Below are 18729 nucleotides of genomic sequence, written 5' to 3' on the forward strand. Positions count from 1 at the left end.
CCGACTCGACGGCACATAACAACAACAACAACAACTATGTGTGAGTCATTCTGCTAAGGCCATGGTAGACACAGGGTCACAGACAGACCCTGGGATCAGGAGCTTCCAGTCTAAGGATAGAGGTGAACATCAATCATAATTAAAATTCATGCACATAATTAAAAAATTTAAATGGTTATAAGTATTACCAAGGAGAAACACCGTCAGCTTTCTTCCATATGTCACAAAAGAAACACGGTCACCAGGCCCAGACAGTGTATCCCAAATACCTCAAAATGCAAAACACTTTACTAGACAACTGATGGGCAATGGCTAGCAACATGCAGGCATGAGGACGTCGTGCACCATATTCTTAGCTTAGGTGGCTGCTGTTGTTAGCTGTCACTCAGTTGGCCCTGCCTTGTGGCGACCCCAAGCCAATGGAACAAAACACTGCTTGGTCCTGTGCTGTCTCCATGATCACATGGGGATCAGACCACTGTGATCCATGTGGTTTTCACTGGCTAATTTTCAGAGACAGTTCACCAGGCCTTTCTTCTAGTCCATTTTAGTCTGGAAGCTCCACTGAAACCTGTTCAGCACCATGGCAATGTGCAAGTCTCCACTGAGAGACAGGTGGTGGCCGTCCAGGAGGTGCACCGGCAGGGACTCGAACCTGCATCTCCCACATGGAAGAGAATGATCGATGAAAGATCCCATTATAATGATTTCAGTATACTGTTAAAAAAAAAACTGTATTTTAACGCATCTCAACAGCATCTTTGGAAAGAGTCAAACACATATAAAGCACTCAGTGCACATGCAGATTCTGAATATCATTTCATTCCCAGGGGTCTGAGCCCCACAGACTGGGAACTAATACAGTGTGATAGATGGGAAGATGACTGACAGAAAGGTACAGGGGACACTGTTCCTGACCTCAAGGAACCTACATTCTAAAGGATATAAAATGAATGTGCAGATGAGTTTCACATAAGGTAGGTATAACACCTAAACCCTGTGCTTTAGGGCTCAGGAGGGCATGACACAGTGCTGTGGCAGATAATAAGAGGCTTCGTAGCTTTAACTAGGAAAATGGTTCAGCCACACTCATGCCAGTATAACAGAGATGTCCTCACTAAAACCCATAACCAAGTATTGAGATAGAAGAAGATGGAAGAGAGGGTAGTCAGAAGTAGCTCATGGCTGTATTATGTTCTCAACCTTAGGGATTTAGCCCACAAACATGCCTCAAGAACTGCCAAAGACATGCATGCCCAGATTCAAGTCAGCAGACCCTTGCTTACCCCCAAACCAGGCAGCTCTATAACTGGACTAAGTCGCACATCATTTTAGTCACAGAGGCTGGCTGAGGACTTTTTGCTCCTACTTGACTATACCCCACAGTCACCAACCTGGGGCACTAACTCAGATTCCTATTTGGTAACAGTCAGGTTGCAAGTTAAGTGTGAGCATCCACCTGTGAGATCATTAAGTGTTGGGTGGTCTAGAAAGAAAGTTTAATCTACAAACTGTAATAGAAAAACATAGTTCTGTCAACTGTAAGACTTTTACTTCAGAAGAAAGAATGGAAAATTGTACTTCAAATGTTGTTTTTTAAAAAATCAAGCATCACCAAACACTTTCCTTAGGAAAAAGAGTGTGAAAAAATTACTTATTGTATGTCAAAGTTTTATTTTCAAGAGTTTCTTGTCTGGTAGCTGAAAGAAATAAGCTTTCTCTAGGAGCTCTGGTAGCATAGTGCCTAAGGCACTTGACTGCTAACCAGAAGGCTGGTGGTTCAAACCCACCAGCCAATCCTCGGAAGGAAGGCTGGGCAATCCCACTTCTGTAGTGATACTGCCTCAAAAACCCAAGGAGGGGTCGCTATGAGTTGGGTCCGACTCAATGGCACATAACAACAACAACAAACAACTGTCCCTCTCCTTACTCCCAACGCTATAATTCCTTGACTGCATGAGTTATCAGAAAATTATGACAATTGTTCATAAATAAACAACCAAAAGCTCATTTTAGCCAAGATTCCATTACTTAGAAACTAACTCATAAACACATTAGAAGAAGAATGCTTAATTCAAAATGGTAATGAGAAATAAAGAAAAATATTCATTCAAATCAATGAGCTTCACACTAACAAGAGTACTTGAAGCTTATTTTTAAAATAAAAATGATGAGAGTCAAAGGAAAAGAAATGATAGGAAGGGTCTTGGTACAGAAGGCAGCAGATTCTCTACTCTGGGACCTTGGCAAGTGTCTTGGTTTTCTAATGCTGCTATAATAGAAATAGTGGATGGCTTTGACAAACAGGAATTTATTCTCTCACAGTTTAAAAACAAAACCAAACTCACTGCCGTCGAGTTGGACCCGACTCACAGCGACCCTACCCTGAGTTTCCAAGGTGGTATCACTACAGAACTAGATTGCCCAATCTTCCTTCCGAGGAGAGGCTGGTGGGTCTGAACCACCTGCCTTCTGGTTAGCGGTCAAATGCCTTAGAATTTCAAATTCAAAGTTCCAGCTCTACAGGCTGGGTGAAGGCCCCTCGACCTTGGTCTTCAGCCCTGAGTAATTCATGAAGCTGCTGCCTGCTGCAGCTGACAAATCCAAGGTCGGCAAGTAGAATGGCACAATCCCAAGATCACCAGGCAATACAGCAGATCACCGATTCAAGTCCAGGAACTGGAGGTGAAGACTTGGCAGGATCCAGATGTGCCAAAAGGCTAGAGTCCTTCCCCAAAGCTCTTCCATATGCAATGGGAGCAGGCCACAACCCAAAGGCAGCTCCCTTTCCACTGATGAATGTCTCACAGCAAATTCCACCCATGGAGACAGTCACAGTCTCATCATGGGGAATAAATACATCCAACTGCTAAGCCACTCAAAACCACAGTCCAGCCAAGTTGACACACAACTCTAACTACCACATTCCACCACAATCCATTTTGGATTCCTCATGCCTCTGGATCAGCAGGCAAAGAAGGGAGTACTATATTGTCTGGTGTGACTGATCCTGGTTACCATGGAGAAATTGGATTGATATTATATAATGAAGGTAAGGAATATGTCTAGAATTCTTTAGGACGTCTATTGATACTAGGAGCTCTGGTAGCATAGTGCCTAAGGCACTTGACTGCTAACCAGAAGGCTGGCGGTTCAAACCCACCAGCCACTCCTCGGAAGGAAGGTTGGGCAATCCTACTTCCGTAGTGATACTGCCTCGGAAACCCAAGGAGGGGTCGCTATGAGTCGGGGCTGACTCGATGGCAAACAACAACAACAACATTGATACTACCATGTGCCCTGGGATTAAAGTCAATGGAAAACTACAGCAACCCAATTCTGATATGACTACTAATGGCCCAGACCCTTCAGGAATGAAGGGTCTGGCAAAGAACCATGACTAGCTGAGGCGCTTGCAGAGGGCAAGGGAAGTAGAGAACGGGTGGTGGACGAAGGCAGTTCTAAATACCAGCTACAACCACATGACCAGTTGCAGAAACGAGATTGTTATATTTCTTCACTGTACATGTGCATCAAATATTTCTTTTTTTTTTTTTTTACATCTTAAAATATAAGATGTAAATAGGGCTAATGCATTTTGGTTGTATATGTCTTAGTACAAGTATGACTTACAGTTTTTATTTAGAGATTATATGTGGCTTAAGGAGATGTGTACAAATGCCAAGTTGACAAAAGGTGGACTGTGATTCCTAAGGTTATATGTCAACTTGGCTAGACCAGCAGCTGTAGTGTGGTTGTTCCCATGATGAGATCTGATGTAAGGTAGTCATCTCCATGGTGGGATGTGCTTTGAGCAGTCAATCAATTGAAAAGGAGTTTCCTCAGGGGTGTAGTCTGCTTCCAATGCATATATGGACATCTAGGAAAAATTCTGGGACTTTCTGTTGGATCTGGATCCTGCCATATTGCCTGCTGTTTTGGAATTACAGCTTTAGTAGCCTGTAAGCCAACAATCCACCGTTTTACCTACCAATCTTGGATCTGTCATCTACCAAAGTCAGCAGCCTGCTATATAGCTTGCCAATCTTGGGTATGCCAGCACCTGCAGCTGCCTGAATCAGGAAAAGCTTCCAGCTTGACATCTGACCCATGAACTTAGGACTTGCCAGCCTCTACAACTGTGTGAGCCATTTCCCTGAAATAAATTTCTCTCTCTCTCTCTCTCTCTCATATATATAAGCTTTACTATTTTTGCTTCTCTAGACAACCTAGCTAGTCTAGTCTGGATAGCTTAGTCAGTAGAGCATTAGACTTTTACTCTGAGGGTCCAGGGTTCAAGTCCCTGTTTGGGTACTTGTCTTTGGAGTTCTTATAACATAGTGCCTAAGGTATTTGACTGCTAACCAGAAGGCTGGTGGCTTAAACCAACCAGCCACTCTTTGGAAGGAAGATTGGACAATCTACTTCCGTAGTGATACTGCCTCGGAAACTCAAAGAGGGGTCGCTATGAGTCAGATCCAACTCCACGGCCATGAGTTTGGTTTAGTTTTAGACAACCTAGCCTAAGGCAGCAAGCCTGTTTTGCCAGCACTTAGTTTCCTCATCTACACAGTGGGTATAGGAACCTGGATGAGCTCTGGGTTTTGCTAGCACCCTGTGATTTTAAATTCTAGAGGGAAAGGGTAGAATATTCTCCCTAATAACATTATCAAAAAAGCTATAGATTAGAATACTCCCCTACCACTTGTCTGACAGTTTGTCATACTGTGGTGGCTTGTGTGTTGCTGGGAGCCTAGAGGCTATGCCACTGGTATTTCATATACCAGCAGGGTCATCCATGGTGAGAAGATTTCAGTGGAGCTTCCAGACTAAGACAGACTTGGAAGAAGGAAGAGGCCATCCACTTCTCAAAGAACGGGCCACTGAAAACCTTATGAACAGCAGTGAAACACTGTCTGATGTATTACTAGAAAGCTTTATGAATACCCCTGAAACAATGTCCAATACATGAAGAATGTGATATTAGGATTACAGGAAGACTCATTAACAACCTGCGATATGCAGACAACCCAACCTTGCTTGCTCAAAGTGAAGATGACTTGAAGCACTTACTGATGAAAATTAAAGACTACCATCTGCAGTATGGATTACAACCCAATATAAAGAAAACAAAAATCCTCACAAATGGACCAATAAGCAGCATCACAATAAATGGAGAAAAGATTGAAGTTGTCAAAGATTCCATATTACTTGGTTCCACAATCAACACCAATAGAAGCAGCAGTCAAGAAATCACACGTCTTATTGCACTGGGCAAATCTGCTGCAAATGACATCTTTAATGTACTGAAGACCAAAGATGTTCCTTTGAAGACTAAGTGTGCCTACGCAAGCCATGATATTCTTAATCACCTCATATGCATGTGAGGGAGCTCTGGCGGCATAGTGCCTAAGGCATTTGACTGCTAACCATAAGTTTGGTGGTTCAAACCCACCAGCCACTCCACAGAAGGAAGACTGGGCAATCTACTTCCATAAAGATTTACCACCTCAGAAACCCAAAGGGGGTCACTATCAGTCAGAATCAACTAGATGGCAGTGAGGGTTTTTTTTTTTCATATGCATGTGAAAGTTGGACAATGAATAAGGTAGACCAAAGAAGAGTTGATGCTTTTGAGTTGTGGTGTTGGCAAAGAATACTGAAACTACCATGGACTGCCAGAAGAATGAGCAAATCTTTCCTGCAAGAAGTGCACCTGGAATGCTCCCTGGAAGTGAGAATGGCTTCATCTCACCTATTTTGGTCATGTTGTCAGAAGGGACCATTCCCTGGAGAAGGATATCATGCTTGGTAAAATGCAGGGTCACCAAACAACAGGAAGGCAGGCCCTCGATGACATGGATTGACACAGTGACTGCAACCATGGGGCGCAGATATAGCCAGGATTGTGAGGCTGGTGCAGGACCAGGTAATGTTTCATTCTGTTGTACAGAGGGTCACTCTGAGTCAGAGCAGACTCAATGGCACCTTACAACAACAACAATATCTACCCAATTAATTAGAGATTCCCAGAAATTAATATATTTATAGTGTCTAGCCAATTAAAAGACAAGATTTGGTACCCAACATACAATCAACAATCTTTGGAAATGCAGCAGGCAGAATTCTAACATGGCTCCAAGATTGCTGCCTGTAGTCTATATATGTTATGTTATATGCTGTCGAGTCAGACCCGACTCACAGTGACCCCTCCTTGGGTTTCCAAAGCAGTATCACTACAGAAGTAGATTGCCCCATTTTCCGAGGAGTGGCTGGTGGGTTTGAACCACCAGCCTTCTGGTTAGCAGTCAAGTGCCTTAGGCACTATGCTACCAGAGCTCCTGTAAAATCCTCTCCCCTTGGATTCATAGGCAGGACCTATGAATACGATAGGCTATCACTTCTGTGATGATATTAAGTCTTTGCACACTGAGTTCTGCAAATAATCAAAATCAGCCAATCTCATCCTTTTCCTGATGAGGAAGGTGAGGCTATGCAACTTGTTTGTGGTGACAAGGTCACAGAGGAAGAGAGACAGAATTAGAATCCAGAATGTAAAACCTAGTGAAATGGACCAGGAAGTTAGAAATGCTTCATGCCTTTGTGTTAACCACCCTACTAATATTCTACTTCATTATTACAGATAATTAAGCGTTAAAGATAAAAATGACTTCGCAGTGACAGCAACATGTAAACACATGAGGGGAAAACATTTCCATTTCACAAAGGCCTGTGATTAGTTATAGCATTTTATAGCTCATGTAAGATTTGACATGACACCAAATTATCACTAGGATGGTTTGTAAGAGAAGGTTCTAGATTGAGTCCCCTCTCCTCCCAATTGCTCGCCAAATCTGTACAAGGTGTGACTGTTGCGGCTGCATGTGTGATCTCTGCTCCCTGTGGACGGCAAGGCTATCATGACGAGCTGGCTGCCTCTATTCACTGTAATCGTAGCCCATAGCATTCTCCCAACACAGCATTTACAATCTTGTTTTGGGCTATGGTTCTCTCGTGTGCAAAGCTCACACAGTAAAGTAGAAGGTGCCTTAAAACACCCTTCAATTTCACTCTATTTCCAACAACACCTATCTATGGTAACAACCCTCATCAAATATAAAAACGCTTCTAGCTACCCTTCTCTTCAGACAATGGTGATGAGTTTTCAGTGCTGGTTATGGAGACAACTCTTTTTCCCCTCCCGATTTTAGAAAATATATTCATTCAGTGAATGAAAAAACAAAAAACACCGTATTTTCCCTGCAAATGTTTAGATTTTGGTATTTCTTTGGTCCCAAAGCAGGTAAAACAGTCAACGACAACCAAAAAGATGCATTTTGATCACTTCTGCTCACCATTTAAAAATAAACCTTAACTTTTAATGGTTAAACCTAAACAAATACAGGAGATCAAGTCAATGGAGAGAAAAGCAAGGATATTCTACTTCCCCCAGGACTGAAATTCAACAAGTCAAGCAAGAAAAAGACTGTAGCACTCTATCCGCATTCCCATAGGATACAGAACATAAGGAATGTTTCCTCCCAAGAGATGGCACATTGGCGTCCTAAAAGTCCTCTTCCCTGTCCAAATGCAGCATGTGTCTCCCTTTTGGGATCAACAAGTGACAGGTTCCTAACATGCAGCCAGCATGTACCTGGGCTTTAAACCATCACTGTGTCCTCTGTGAAAGAGTTCTGTGGCATTGTGGTTAAAGCATTTGGCTGTTAACCAAAAGGTTGGTGCTTCAAACCTGCCAGCCACTCTGTGGGAGAAAAATGAGGCAGTCTACTTTTGTAAAGATTTACAGCCTTGGAAATCCTATTGGGCAGTTCTAGTCTGTCCTGTAGGGTTGCTATGAATTGGAATTGACTCAATGGCAATGGGCTTGGTTTTGTTTTTCGGTATCTTCCATAGGGAACTGGAACTGCCCTGTGCCATGTCCTTAGCCTGGGCCACTAAACTACAGCATGGGGGAAAATCAGTGTGAAAGCCCACAAAGGAGACACATCAACCATACTCAGGATTACAAACATAATGTTTTGTTGGCAGCTGCTACTGAGTGGGCCCTCATCTCAACAGAATGAAATGCTGTCCAGTCCTGCACCATTTTCCATGATTGGTTGTGGATCAGACTGTTGTGATCATAGGGTTTCCAGTGGTGGATTTTCTGAAGTAGATCACCAAGCCTCACTTCCTAGTCTGTTGTAATCTGGAACTCCACAGCACACAAGCCTCTGATGATAGTTGGTGGCTGCGCCTGAGGTGCACTGGCTGGGAATCGAACCTGGGCCTCCTGAATAGACAGTGATAATTCTACCACTGAAGCACCACTGCCCCCTGTAAAAATAATAGCAGCTAGCATTGACTGAGCACTTAACAGGTTCTAAGCACTTCATGGATATTACTCATTTAATTCTCAAAGCTTCCCATTGCACAGACTAGGAAAGTGAGACCCAAGGAGGTTAAGAGGCATGTCTAAGGATGTGTCACTAATAAACAGTGGTGCTGAGATTCAAACCCATCACATTTGTTGCTCTGCCTTAGAGCTGATACTACAGCAAAGATGACTAAAGCCATCTTTCAGTCATCAACCTCCCAACCCATGTCCTAAACAGTACTGTTTCTGGAGAAAAGAATGAACCATACATTTCTATAATTTAAATGTAAAATATTGGGAAGTAGCAAATACTTCACAGAAATTCTCTTTCGCACTATTCATTGAGGTAGGTAAATATTATTTCTTTCAGCTATGGAAAAAAAAAATCAAAAGCTTTTAAAACACACATAGTCCAATGTCTCAGAAAACCCAAGTTCTTAAATGCAGGGTTCTGTTTATCATAGATTTTTGATCCTTGCATCACGAGATCTCTTGTGTGGGAAGATAAATAAAAGATAGATTCCTACTTGTGACCTTGCTGGTGAGTTCAATGGTTAATGAAATGATCCAAAGAAAACCCTGGATCAGCAGCCATCTGGTTAATGTGCTGTGGGTGGACTGTTTCACAGATTCAAAACTCAGTCTTCAACTTCGGAGGCAAAAGAAGACAGCAGAGCACAATTACCTGTGCCAAGGATCACTGGATATGACTTAAAAACTGATGGCTCGTCAGTCTCAGCAGTCAGGACCCACAGGCACAAGAAGCCATCCACAGCAGTGATGGACAGTATTCACGCATGAGTCCCAGAGGGGGCTGGCCTCCTAGGAAGCTGGCCATCACAGGATCTTTAGCATTTGTGCTGTCTCATAAAATGTCACCTAACTAAGGAGTCCAGTCAATGCTCAGCTGATAACTGAAAGGTTAGTGGTTCAAATCTACCCAGCACTCCATGGGAGAAAAAGACCCGATGATCTGCTGCTGTAAAGATGAAAGGTGAGAAAACCCTATGGAGCAGTTCCACTCTACTGCATGGTGTCACTAGGAGTCAGAGTCAATTTGTTGGGACACAACAAGCTTTTAAAACACACATAGTCCAATGTCTCAGAAAACCCAAGTTGGGACATAATAACAATTGGTTATCTTTGAGTGAGTTCAAGGCCTTGTTTTTTTCCTATCTTTCAGGGATTTTACAGAACCCAGTTTCTGAGAAAATGGAGGTCAAAGTTGATGAGGTAGAGTAAGTGTGGATTTTGGAAGTTTTAAGCAGCTAAGACACTTGCCTGCTAACCAAACGGCTGGCAGTTCAAACCCACCAGCCACTCCTTGGAAGGAAGGTTGGGCAATCCTACTTCCGTAGTGATACTGCCTCGGAAACCCAAGGAGTGGTCGCTATGAGTCAGGGCCGACTCAATGGCACATAACAACAACAACAACAACATAGAGGATACTGAGTTACTAGCCAAATTAATTAGTCCACCAAGAAGACAGGGAAGGTGGAGGAAAGAAAGGTAGGGTCTACTCTAGGATAAGCAGTTCAAGTTCTAACCTCTTGTACCTGTGACCATGACCTTGTTTGGAAATACTGTCTTTGAAGATATTATCAGCCCTTATGAAAGAAGAGACACACAGAGAGAAACAGAGGAAGACAGCCATGTGAAGATGTATCTACATTCCAAGCAACGTGAGGCTATATGCCAAGCAATATGGGGCTACCAGAAACTGGAAGAGACAAGAAAAGATTTTCCCTTAGAGCTCTTGGAGAGAAAGAACATGGCCCTGCTGACAGCCTGAACTTGGGCTTGTAGCCTCCAAATAAGGTTTTCATCTTTACCTGTCCTGGAAGAAGTGAAGCCAGAATGCTCCTTGGAAGTAAAAATGGCCAGATTTCATCTCACCTACTTTGGTCACGATGTCAGAAGGAACCATTCCCTGGAGAAGGATATCATTCTTGGTATAGTAGAGGGTCAGCAAAAAAGGGGAAGACCCTCAATGAGATGAAGTGACACAGTGGCTGCAAGGATGGGCTCAAGCATAGCAAGTACTGTGAGGGTAGCGCAGGACTGGGCAGTGTTTCGTTCAGTTGTACACAGGGTCGCTATGAGTTGTAGCTGACTTGATGGCACCTTACAACAATACAATAGCCTCCAAATCTGTGAGACAATCAATTTATGTGATTTAATCTAGTTTGTGACATTTTTGTTATACCAGCCCTAGGTAACTAATACAGACTCTGACCAAGAAAGGGCTGAGTGGGAGGTGGGCTCAGTGAGGCAGAGTTCCCCAGCATCCTGCCTCAAGAGCATTTTGCTCTATGAAAATAGTCCAGGCTAGAAATGGTTGCTTTGTTTACTACAGAGTGCTAAGTGTCCTTGCAATGACACTGGGATCCCATGAGGGAGAACGATGGCTGCCTAACAAGCAGCAGAGAGGCAGAGAAAACCGGCTCACAGGAGGCTGGAAATTTGATGTGCTGCTTTTCTTCTTGTTGTTGTTAAACACATTTTAAAGTAAAGATGTACAGTAAAGATGGTGGGTTAGTATATGAAATTAACAATAATAATAAAAAAATTTCCCTAAGTTTCTTTAGCTTTTAAACTATACCTTTGTTATAGATTGAATTGTGTCCTCCAAAAATGTGTCAACTTGGCTAGGTTATCCTCCATTTTGTGATCTGACGTAATTATCCTGTGTTGTAATTCCAAACCTCTATGACATTATGAGGCAGAATTAGAAGCATTTATCTTAACAAGGCAGGATCCAATCTACAGGATTAAGCTATATTTTGAGTCAATCTTTTTTGAGATATAAAAACCAAACGAAAAAAAAGGAGCTCTGGTGGCGTAGTGCCTAAGGCACTTGACTGCTAACCAGAAGGCTGGTTGGGCAATCTATTTCCATAGAGATATTGCCTTGGAAACTCAAGGAGGGGTCGCTATGAGTCAGTCCAACTTGAGGGCAGTGAGTTTGGTTTTGGTAAGAGAGATTAAACAAGTGAGCAGAACTCAGAGGGACCCAACCACAACCAAGAAAGAAGAACTGGGAGTGGAGGTTCAAGTCAAACCAGAGATGTCTGCTGATGTACTTCCAAAAAATTAGCCATTGAAAACCTCTAACACTCGTGAGACTCTAATGAATCAGCATCAGCTTGATGGCAATTATTTTTGTTGTTTTAATGTATGTGTGGGGGAAGTGTGCCTGTGGGAGAGATAAAAAGAAAAAAATACATGTAGCTTTATCCCAGTCATATAAAATAAAACCAACAAGGCACAACCACGTATTTCTCTCTATGATAAAGGTTGAGGAGGCTGCACTAATACATGAATGTTTTTCATCTCTAGGGAAAGGGAAGGTAGGATGAGTTTGGAAGGGAATTTTGACCATAGACCTATTCATCTGAACTGCCTGAATCTTTTTCACAACCTCAAATGTGTACAATGCTTTCTGTTAAGTCTTCACCTCTCATTCAATTCTAACCCTAATCTAATCTGGAATCCATCAACATCATTTCTCCACAATTGCTCTCCTTAAGCAAGCAATGACTTCATAATGGTAAATTTAAGATTTTCTTTTAAATTTTTTATGGGATTTGGGTAGAAGTTTACAGAGCAAGGTTTCCATTCAACATTTCATACAGATTTTGTTTTGTGACATTGATTGTAACCCCCACAATGTAACAGCCCCTCTCCTACTTCCTCCCAATGTTTCCCATTTCCATTTTCCCTTTTTTCCTATCCCTTCTTCCTGCCTTCTGAGCATTGCCCTTGGGCAAATGCTGCCCTTTTGGTCTTGCATGTCTGGTTGTTCTAAGGAGTACAAACCTCGTTGGTGTTATTGTTCACCTTATAGGTCTGTCTGTTTGGCTAAGAGCTCTGGTAGCATAATGCCTAAGGCATTTGACTGCTAACCAGAAGACTGGCAGTTCAAACCCACCAGCCACTCCTTGGAAGGAAGGTTGGGCAATCTACTTCCGTAGTGATACTACCTTGGAAACTGAAGGGGGGGTCACGGTGAGTCAGGTCTGACTCGACAGCACATAACAACACCACCACCATTGTTTGGCTAAAAAGTGATCCATGAGTTCAGTTCCAGGATGAAGGGTGTCTAAGGTCCATAGTCTTGGAGGTTCCACCAGGTTCTATCAGACCACTAAGCCTGGTCTTTATTATTATTATTATTATTATGAGTTTTGTTCCACATTTTTTTCCCACTCTATCCAGGACCCTCTATTGTGATAACAATCAGAATGGTATCAGAAAGGAACTACCATCTAGTTCTAAGATAGATTTTTCAAATCTTGTTTTTCTTCATCTTTTAGCATCCTTCAACACTACAGACAACATCCTCCACCTTAAAATTGTCTCTTTAGGTGAGTCGAAGTATGGCCATTCTTGCTTCTAAGGAGCATTCCGGCTATACTTCTGGGAGAGATTTGTCAGTCCTTCTTACCCAACACTACAACTCAAAAGCATTAACTCTTCTCTGTTCTTCCTTATTCATCGTCCAGCTTTCACGTGCACTACTTGTCTGTCAGGAGCTCTGGTAGCAGTGCCTGAAGCACTTGACTGCTAACCAGAAGGCTGGTGGTTCAAACTCACCAGCCACTCCTTGGAAGGAAGGTTGGGCAATCTACTTCTGCAGTGATACCACCTCGGAAACCCAAGGAGGACTCGCTGTGAGTCGGGTCTGACTCAACGGCACATAACAACAACTCATCTTGTCACTTTGTTGCACTGCAGTTGCTTGCGTGTTGCTGTGAGGCTGGAGGCCATGCCACTGGTATTTCAAATACCTCCAGGGTCACCCATGGTGAAAAGATTTCAGCAGACCTTCCAGACTAAGACAGATTCAGAAGAGGGAAAGGGCCATCCACTTCTCCAAGAATTGGCCAGTGAAAATTTTATGAATTATTATCATTACTACTTTGAAATTACTGTAGTTATTAGACCTCACCCACTAAATCTTATTATTTAACGAGCTAATAAAGAAGCACATACACTGCGACATCACAAATATGTGCTTAATATTTCACTAACTGCATCTCAGTTGGTCTACACTTGGTCTCCTTTGTAGTCCTGTGTGTTTTAGTTTCTATATTTTAAAACATTATTCTCAGAAGGAGTTCATAAGTTTTATTAGATAGCCAAAGAGGTTCACAGTACAAGAAAGGACTCCTGTGGGCTGGCTTTTCATATCACAGCTATTTTTTTCAACACAAAAATCTGATTATGTCACCTTCACATGATGTCCCACTGTCCTGCTAATAAAAACTAAAGTACTCACAAATCTGGCCCAGCCAATGTCTCTGGGTCACTTGGCACCTCTTTGCCCTTATTTTCCAGGTTGCAGGCACACTGCTGCCATTTAGCAACTCGAGTTTGACGGCTCCAGCACACACCAAGGTCTTTGTTTCTATTCATCTCTGCCTAGAATGTACTTCCCATGTAACCCCTACTCTCTCCTTTTGACAGAGTCAACTATTTCTCATCCTTCAAAACTCTTGCAAACATCGCCTCCCCAGGAAGGCCTTTCCAGGACCCCACCTCAGATCCTTCTCTTGGCTCCACACTCTCAGAGCAACCAGACCTTTCTCCTCTTCACTGATCCGCAAACTCTGTGAGGCAAGGAATCTATGCTACAGCTGACACGTGCTAGGAAGTAAGTTGATATTTATCAAATGACTGAGGTGATGGAAAAAAATAACCTAAATTTTCAGTAATTGAAAAAAAAAAAGAACAACTCACTGCCATCAAGTCGGTTCAAACTCATAGCAACCCCCTTTGGGTTTCCAAGGTGGTAAATCTTTACAGAAGTAGATTTCCCAGTCTTCCTTCTGTGGAGTGGCTGGTGCGTTTGAACTGCCAACCTTCTGGTTAGCAGTCAAATGCCTTAGACACTACGTCACCAGACCTCCTTAAATGTCCAACAATGGAACTAGTTAAATAAATTATGGTATTTCACAGTGAAGTTACTATATGGCTAATATAAATGGTATAGTAAAATTATATTTGCTGGCATGAAAAGATATCAGTATATCTAATATTTAATATAATAAGTGAAAAAGGCAAGTTATCAAATAATATGTTCAGCAATTTTACTTTGTTAAGAAAGAAAAATATATATATAAATGGATGAAGAGAGAGAGTCTGAAAGGATATTCATTAAAAATATAACAGCTCTTTCCTCTGGGTAGTAGAGCTACAGAAGGTTTTTAATTGTATCTTTATGTTTATCTAAGGAGCTCTGGTGGCATTGTGGTGAAGGCATTAGGCTGCTAACCAAAAGGTTGGTAGTTCGAACACACCAGCCACTCTGAAGGAGAAAGGTAAGACGGTCTACTTCCATCGTTTTACAGCCTTGGAAGCTCTCTGAGGGTCTCTATGAGTCAGATGGCAGTAGGTTTGGTTTCGGTTTTAAGTTTATTCTATGACGGCTAACATTTTCTTCAATGAACATGCCCTGCTTTATGCAGTTAAAAAAATTAATAAAATTTCAAACTATTTACCTAGTTTAAAAATAAACAGAACTTATTATTTTTTTTTAATAAACAACCCTTTGGTGGAAGCTATGTTTAATTGTGTCAACGAAGGTCCATTTCAGCAGGATTATCTTTAGGAGAAAGGCAGCACTTTTCAGGTTGCATAAAGTATTGTAGGACCTCAAGGTGCACCTAGCAGTGAACACCGTGCCAATTGTGAGGTTTCTATGACAAGACAGGTCATTTCAGGTTAGTATTGATTTCATTATTTTGTAAAATCCACTTCAGTTATATTGAGTTTTCATGTTCAATATATTGACTAATCCACAAACCGTAAAAAGGAGAGGACAAAAATCAGGGCAATTTCAGTCACTATTAAAGGCAGATTTCTTACCAGATAAACCGAAATTAAAGCAATATTTTTTTCATTCTTTTCTAGTTTCACCACATTAAATTTCTAAGTATTAAAATAACAAAAAGATAATGCTACAAAGTAATTAATTTGAGTTAAAATGAAGCTGGGAAAAAAGAGGAACATCAGTAATTTGTCAAAATTAAACAAAGTATGATTTTCCTATATAAATAAAATTGTGCGCAAACAAAACCATTGCCATCGAGTCAATTCTAACTCATAGTGACCCTGTAAAACAGAGTAGAACTGTCCGATAGCATTTCCAAGGCTGTGATCTTTGTGGAAGCAACAGCTTCATCTTTCTCCTATGGAGCAAGTGGTGTGTTTGAACCAGCAACCTTTTGTTTAGCAAGTAAGTGCTTTAATCACGGAGCCACCAGGGTTCTCTGTGTGCATCACTGATAATAATTCCAATAATAATAGATCCAGTTTTTATTTCATTATAGCAAAAAGCTGCTTTGCCTTGAACTACAGCATTTGGCTGGAATGAACTTGTTGATTCATATTATCCTGAGTCTAGACTTTTTCTACTTCAGTAACTTAATAGGTCGCCCTAGAGAATAAATTAGTGACATATGAAAGAGAAAACAGAAGTTTCGTGGCAGATTCTAGTTCTGTTTGAAAACCTTCAAACGCCATGGGTCACAATGTTCGAACTTCAACACTTAGACCACTGGGAAACAAAGAATTTTAATTAGGAACAATTCAAGTACTCCAACAATTCAAAATAAGCATTTCAAATAATTTCAAATTAGCATTTCCTAATAATAAAATTTGAAATAATTTTCAAATAAGCATTTCCTCTATTTGTGGTTCCCCCTGCCAAGCTAATACAATGACATGGGAAAAAAGTTCAAGAACAATCGAGAAGCAAGATACAACCAACAAAATACTATACATTACAGAGATTACTTACACTCTCCAGGAGTCCCTGACAGGTATATATGGTTAACACTCTTAGCTGCTAACTGAAAGCCTGTAGGTTTGAGGCTACCTACAAGGACCTTTGGAAGAAAGGCCTGGCAATCTACTTCCAGAAAATCAGCCATTGAAAAGACCATGAAGCACAGTTCTATCCAGACACACACAAGGGGTCATCTTGAGTAGAAATCGACTCCAAGGCATCTGATTTTATGCAATTCCTTTTCCCTGATACACTACCAACATCCTTTGAGGTTTTAAGCTACATTTCTGTGCAGTTTCCTATCCTCTTTCAAATGCCTCCAAATCAGCTTCCATTTGAAGCAAGGCAAACAGCTTCATCTTAACAAGAATTTAGTTAATTAGCCCAAGCAGAATTAGATTTGTGTAGGAGAATGAAACAACCTCTTCTCTACACATGTGCCCGGACACCATATTGTTGAAACTCCACATGCAAATGGAATCAATGCCTAATGAGCTGGGGACAAGGCAGCTAGGAAAGGTTGTGTTCTCCAGTGACCTTCCATTCAAGAGATCTAGAATCAGGGCATTTGGACCACAAACCAATTGCATCAATCCATCACCTATGACTGATACAAACTAGATACCTAAATAGCAAAACCCTCACATACCTCTCTTTCAAACACAGAAGAAACCATTAAGAAAGAAGATCTTTGTTTCAAACTGTTTGGACCAACATGGTAACAACAAAACAAAAGCAACACACTGCCGTGGAGTGGGCTCCGACTCATAGTGATGCTTCCTTGGGTTTCTGAGGTATCACTGCGGAAGTAGATTGCCCAACCTTCCTTCCGGGTAGGGGGATTTTTGTCATGGAAATTACTTTAAAAATATAAAGGCAAATTTAGGACACAAAAATTCTTCCCAAGGCTCTTAACCTTCAATACTACAAAGGAGTGCAACAAGAAAAACAGAAATTGATTTCATAAAAGGCTATTACAAAGCATGCTGTTGTCATCAGAAAGCCCCTCCCCTTTTTAACTATACTCAGTAATTTCACTAAAGCCAAAATCATACCAGCCAAAATGACCAGGAAAACTTTTTTTTTTTTTTTTGGTACAGTGCAGGAGAAAAATTAAGACTAAAAAAGTATTACTCTTAAAAGAATTATTGGAAAAAAACTTTTAACTCTTTACCACAGCTTGTCATTAGGCTTACTTGAAAACTTAAAGAAAAGGAAAAGCCCAAAGTTAAACAACATGATATCAAGTTGTTGTTGTTATGTGCCCTCAAGTCAGACCTGACTCATTAGCGACCCCTCCTTGGGTTTCCGAGGCAGCTCTGGTAGCATAATGCCTAAGGCACTTGACTGCTAACCAGAAGGCTGGTGGTTCAAACCCACCAGCCACTCCTCAGAAGGAAGATGGGGCAACCTACTTCTGTAGTGATACTGCCTCGAAACCCAAGGAGGGGTCGCTATGAGTCAGGTCCGACTCGACGGCACATAACAACAACAACATCACTATGAAAGTAGATTGCCCCATCTTCCTTCTGAGGAGTGGCTGGTGCGTTTGAACTGCCAGCCTCCTGGTTAGCAGTCAAGTGCCTTAGGCACATGCTACCAGAGCTCCCTCAAGTATACATATCAAATATTAATAAATGTATCTTTTTTATTATTTGTATTTGATTTCCTGTTGAAGTTTGAAAGATTCATTTGATAATCTTGACAGGAGCAAAACATATTTTAGAATTTGTCAATATAATTGCACAAAGTTGTTTTCTTCCTCAGTTCAACAACTTCTTAATTTAAAGTTACAAAATAATCAGTTTGATTATAAGTTACACTGAACCAGTTCTTTATTTTAATGTGACCTACTCCCTTTAGGTATTGTGGTAGCTAAATCTGTATATCAACTTGGCTGGGCCTGGTTGACTGACTGGGCAGCTGGTGGTCGTTATTCTCCATGATGAGATTGGCAATCAACTCCATGGTGGCATCTACCAAAAGCAGCTTAGTAGCTGCCTTAGGGATGTGGTCTGCTCCCTGCATATAAAGAGAAGCCTTGGGGATAGTCTCTAGCTTATGGCATGTTTGGACCCTGCATGTAGCTGTGTCATTGCTCAGCAGCCTGCCATGCTCTCCCAACCTTGGGACTTACAATGGATTTGAATTAATGGACTGCCGTGTGGTTTGGTAAGATCGGGACTGTGCCATTTTATTTTTGACCTTGGGCTTATTAGGCTCAGCAGTCAGCAGCTACCTGAGTAAAGAGATGCCTCTAGCTTCAGTGGGCTGGGAGCAAGAGGCAGAGCTGAAGCCCAAGGTTGTGGGGCTTTCACACAGTGCCTAGACCCTGGCAATTTGAATTTGGATTTCTATCCTCCTGAACTGTAAGAGAATAAACTCCTGTTTGTTAAGGCCATCCCATTTGTGGTATTTCTGTTAGAGCAGCACCAGGTAACCAGAACAGGTATTGATATGACTCTAAGAGATAATATGGGAGGTTCCGGCAAGATGGTGGACTAGGCAGAAGGATTGCACAGACCCTCTTCAACAAAGAAAAGGGAAACCAATTAACACA

The 18729-nt window shown here is 41.6% G+C and overlaps 1 protein-coding gene and 1 non-coding gene across 2 annotated transcripts in view; one reads left to right on the plus strand and one right to left on the minus strand.

Moving 5' to 3' along the window:
• The window catches only part of APBB2 (amyloid beta precursor protein binding family B member 2), a 298195-nt gene that overhangs the window by 204074 nt on the left and 75392 nt on the right, over positions 1-18729 (minus strand). The gene's annotated exons all lie outside the window — the stretch shown is intronic.
• On the plus strand, positions 4242-4314 carry TRNAK-UUU. The gene has a single exon. It is a non-coding gene; the product is annotated as a tRNA-Lys (tRNA).

The sequence above is a fragment of the Orycteropus afer genome, unplaced genomic scaffold (genome assembly GCF_000298275.1).
Source record: "Orycteropus afer afer isolate SDZICR_OR568_19922 unplaced genomic scaffold, OryAfe1.0 scaffold00176, whole genome shotgun sequence".
NCBI classification, from domain to species: Eukaryota; Metazoa; Chordata; class Mammalia; order Tubulidentata; family Orycteropodidae; genus Orycteropus; species Orycteropus afer.